This window comes from Monodelphis domestica, chromosome 3 (assembly GCF_027887165.1).
Source record: "Monodelphis domestica isolate mMonDom1 chromosome 3, mMonDom1.pri, whole genome shotgun sequence".
In the NCBI taxonomy this organism is placed as follows: Eukaryota; Metazoa; Chordata; class Mammalia; order Didelphimorphia; family Didelphidae; genus Monodelphis; species Monodelphis domestica.
The window spans coordinates 273,096,709-273,101,739 of NC_077229.1; the positions used below are offsets into that span (position 1 = coordinate 273,096,709).

The following is a 5,031-nucleotide window of genomic DNA, read 5'->3' on the forward strand; positions in this document are numbered from 1 at the left end:
TTCTTTATCCTCTCTTTTTAGTTTTCCTGTCTTCCTTCACTACTAAACTTAGGGGCAGCTGGGTGGCTCAGTGGAAAGAGAGCCAGGCTTGGAATTGGGAGGACCTGAGAACAAATTGGGCCTTAGATAATTCCTAGTTATATGACCCTGGGCAAGTCACTTAACCCCAATAGTCCAGCCCTTACTGCTTTTCTGCTTTAGAACTGATATGTTAGTATTGATTCTAAGGCAGGAGGTAAGGTTTAAAAAAAAAAGCAACTTAAATTCCAATCTTATGCAGGGGGTGGTTTTTCTTGGGTCTTCTAATTGCTACTGATTTTCCTTTTCCGATTTCTGTCTGTTTACTCTGAATGTAGCTCCTATGTACATAGTCATTTATATGTTGCCTCCTTCATTAGCAGCCACGTGGCATAATGGATAGAGTGCTGGGCTTGGACTCTTCCTGAGTTCAAATCTGACCTCAGATATTTATTAGCTGTTTGACCCCCAGCTAGTCACAACCCTGTTTGCCTTGGTTTCCTCATCTATAAAATGGTTTGGAGAAGGAAATGGCAAACCACTCCACTATTCTTTTTTTTTTTTTGTGCCTAAACTCTTACCTTCTGTCTTACATTCAATATTAAGTGTTGGTTCCAAGGTGGAAGAATGATAAGGGGTAGGCAGTGGTAGTTAAGTGACTTGCCCAAGGTCTCACAGTTAGGAAGTATCTAAGGTCAGATATGAATTCTGGACCTCCTGCCTCTAGGCTTGGCTCTCTCTCCGTTGTCACCTAGCTGCCCCCTTCCCTCCAGTATTCTTGCCAAGAAAGCCCCAAATGGGGTCACAAAGAGTTGGATAAGACTGAAAGACTGAACAACAAAAGTTCCTCATTAGGCAATAAATTCCTCGAGGGTAACAACTTGTTTACTTTTCTTTGTATCCTGAGTACTTGGCACAGTGCCTGGCACTTATGGAGTAAGGGACTAATAAATATAAATGTTTGTTGATTAACATGATCTTAGAAAAATAGAATGGGACAAGCACCCATCCTAAGGTACATGGTGGCATTTTGATCAGGGTTTTTTTCTGGGTCAGTTTTCAAATTGTTTCTGCCATCCTCCAAAAGTTTGGATCTCCCTTCTTCTCTCCCTGCATCCCCAGCCCCTCCTCTTCAAGCCTTTGCCCTGAGAAGGGTGGAATCCCTGTGTTTGATGTGCCTCTACTTTAATAGAAAGCACACCATTACTAGTTAATGATCGTGAACTGTCATGGCAGTCACTTTGAAAAGGTGACAGTGATGAATGAAGTGAGCAGCTCTGAGGGAGGTGGGTCAGGGAAGAGACACAAGCGTTTATTTAAGCTCAAGGCTGATAATGCCTCTGCACATTTAGAAGGGGGCTTTCTCAATTCCTGACTTGGGGTCTTGCCTTAATGGGATTAAATAAGGGTGTCGTTTTCTTCCTCCAAGACCAGTTGAGGAAAACATCTCTTTTCTTGCCTACCAAACATCAGCTCCTCTCTGGGATCCAGATGCATTTTCATGACTTCTGGTTGGAGGAAAATCCACTGGGTGGCAGGAGAAGAAGGAGGAAATCTGGGTCTTCTTTTGCTTAGGGGGCCCATGCATCTGCAATTATATGTGTGCAGAAGATCCAGAGAAAGAACTGTGGGAGTAGAAACACAGAAGAAAAAAACTGTTTGATCACATGGGTCGAGGGGGATATGATTGGGGATATAGACTCTGAATGATCACCCAAGTGCAAACATCAACAACATGGAAATAGGTTTTGATCAAGGACACATGTAAAACCCAGTGGAATTGTTCATCCACTATGGGAAGGGGTGGGGGAAGGAGAAGGAAAGAATATGAATCATGTAACCATGGAAAAATATTCTAAATTAATCAATTAAATAAAAATTTTAAAAAGTGGAAAGAAAAAAAAAGAATCTATACCCAGACCTGACCCTTAAAGAATGCTGTTGTTCAGTGGTGTCTGGCTCTTTGGGACCCCCATTTGGGGTTTTGTTGACAAAGATATTGAATTGGTTTGCCAATTGGTTTGCCAAAGATATTGGATTGAAAATCCTTCTTCAGCTCATTTTACAGATGAGGAAATAAGGCCAACAGAGTTAAATGACTTGTCATGGGCCATACAGCTAAGAAGTGTCTGAAACCAGATTTGAACCCAGCTCTTCCTGACTCCAGGCCTGAGATTCTTTCATCTGCATTACCTAGCTGTCCCCCCTCCCCCTAAAGGATAGGAAGAGGGAACCAATCCCTCTTCACCCAGGAAAGATACTCACTGGGATTACAATCAGGAAATGGTATTTTGGATCTCTGCCCCAAGCTGTTTTCTATAGGGTTAGTATCTTAAGGAAAACTATCTTCCTTTCTAAGAAATGAAACTTTTCATCTTGTAGGTAATTTTTGTTTGTGACTGAGTCCACTCACTGTCTCATCCGGTGTTCAACCCTTGGAAAGAGCTGTGTTCAGGACCGACACATCCTCACTTGGGCGAGTCCAAACCCACCTTCAGTTGAATGAAGATGAAGACTGCTTTTTGGAAATAAATTCCTCAAGGACAGCAATCTGATCAGAGACACAGTCATTTGGAGATAACAATTGGCACCATGAAAATGGTTTTTATATGGAATTGGAGGAAAAAATCAAACAGAAAAATATGTATTATGTGATAATATATATATATACAGCTTGCATCCTATTCTCTGCCTTGTATCATATCACCTACCTGGGAGAGAGGATGGGGCAAAAAAGAGTGAGACATGGATTTTTGGACATTGCTAATAAGAGAATTTGTTTCTTTTAGATAAGCATATTTATGATCATTTATTACCTGGTGTTTTTTTTTTTAACCCTTACCTCCAATGCTGTGTATTGGTTCCAAGAGCATTAAGGGTAAGCCAATGGGGGCTAAGTGACTTGCCCAGGGTCACACATCTAGGAAGTGTCTGAGGTCAAATTTGAACCCAGGACCTCCCATCTCTAGACCTGGCTCTCCATCCATTGAGCCACCCAGCTGCCTCCTTGTTACATGTTTGTAACAAATCATAAGTATTCTATTATCGTCATGCTACATATTATATGATGTTATATAAATACAGATATATTTATGTATCTATAAATGTATATATTTATACATAATTTGTATATATTTATAAGAGATAAAATCCTAAGTAGTCATTGATTGGGGCAGGAGTGGAAGGAGAAAAGAAACCAGCTTTAAGGTGTTAGGAGAGAGGCAGGGAGACTCCCTCCCAGAGGCACCCTGGCTAAGGGGGAAAATGCTCCAGAGAGAGATGGCTTTGGTAAATAAACGGGGCCTGTCATGGGCTCTCTAGCTAACATGCACTTAAGCTGTGACTGGCAGCCCACTTCAGGCCCTGGGAGTTTAGAGCCAAAGCTCTTGGGTTCAGAGCCTCCAAGGTCCCAAGATAAACAAATCTGTTGGTGAGAGTGACCAGAGTGTTAGGTCAGCCCCAGGGTCACCCATAGGTCAGGCTGCCCGGGAGCCTCGGCTCTGGTTTGTGTTTCTCCCCCCTGCGTCCCTCTCCCCTCCCCCCTGGCCAGGCTGGACGAGCTCCAGCCCAAGGTTGGGCCTCCACCAGGGAAAGAGGCCCCGGTGTGCTTTGGGGATGAGTTGACCACCGTCCAGACCCCCAGATCCGGGCAATTGTGCAGGCCGGGTTTTCCCCAACCCTAGTAAACAGCTCTCTTTGGAAGGGCTGACCAGTCAGGTCCACCGGGACCAGCTCTCCTTCTAAGGCAGGTTTGGGCCACAGAGGCAAATGAATTACCTCCAGCATCTGGTCACCCTTCAGGGAATCCTGGGCCTGGAAAAGACGTTCAGACAAGTTGTTCCTTGTGATTCCGGGACGTTGGGACCCCGTAAATTTGCTTGGAAATTTATATAGTGATTTAACTTTCAAAAGATCATAGATGTAAGATTGGAAGAAATCCTAGAAGCGATCTAGTACAACCTTCTCAGAATGAAGATGAAAAGGGGCACCTGGGCAGTACAACCAATAGAGAGCCAGACCCGGAGTCAGGAGGGCCAGGGTTCAAATATGACCTCAGACACTTCCTAGCTATGTGACCTTGGGCAAGTCACTTAACCCCAATTGCTAAGCCCTCACCACTCTTCTGCCTTGGACCTGATACTTAGTACTGGTTCTAAGACAGAAAGTGAGGGTTTAAAAAAAAGAAAGAAAGCATATCTGCTTAGAAAAAAATATATAGCTGAATAAAGGATACATTGAAAAGGGGAAAGACCAGAGACCCAGAATCCAATAAAGAGACTAATCCATTGAGAGAGTACAAATATTGTAAAGCACTTAACAGTGCCTGGAACATAGTGGGCGTTTATATGCTTCTTTTGTTCCTTCCTTCCAATAGTTCATGTGACATGAGAATCTATATGTTATTAGATATGTCCTAGATATGATACTAAATATTGGTTCCAAGATAGAAGAGTAGTAAGGGCTAGGCAACTGGCATTAAGTGACTTGTCCAGGGTCGCATAGCTAGGAAGTGCTTAATTTGAACCAGGGACTTCCAGTATCCCTGCCTGACTCTATTCACTAAACCACCTGGCTGCTCCCTCTTTTTTTTTCTTTTTCTTTCTTTTTAAAAAAACTTGCTATTTTAAAATAGCACCAGGGCAAAAAGTTATATTTAAATATTTTCCTAAAATCCTGTCTTTAGTCACACTTTAGGTCTTTTCTATAATTCCTCCAATTGAAAGAGAGCTTGAGACAAGAGAGGGGTGGCTAGGCGGCAGGGATTTGCTGGTCAATGTTTAACAACCAGCTTTTTGGTAAAGAAAATGCTAGACACACCTTTAAGTTTAATGTATATTATTGACCTTTTCTCCATCAATTTCCTAAGTCTAGACAATTAACAAAAGAATAAATCAAGCCCTGATTTGTAGCACTTCCTAATTTCCTAGGTGCAAATGCTTGCAGGAAAAATTTAACAACGTTTTGTTGAACAAGTCAGCAGGAGCTGGCTCCAGGGAAGGACATTGCCTAATA

General features: G+C 42.5%; 1 long non-coding RNA gene across 1 annotated transcript; it reads right to left on the reverse strand.

The window, feature by feature from the left end:
* Nucleotides 1-567: 567 nt before the first annotated feature.
* Nucleotides 568-2,573, reverse strand: LOC130458389 (uncharacterized). Its single transcript, XR_008917690.1, has 2 exons — nucleotides 2,432-2,573; nucleotides 568-1,643 (listed from the first exon to the last, which is right to left on the reverse strand). It is a non-coding gene; the product is annotated as an uncharacterized LOC130458389 (long non-coding RNA).
* Between the last annotated feature and the right edge of the window lie 2,458 nt (nucleotides 2,574-5,031).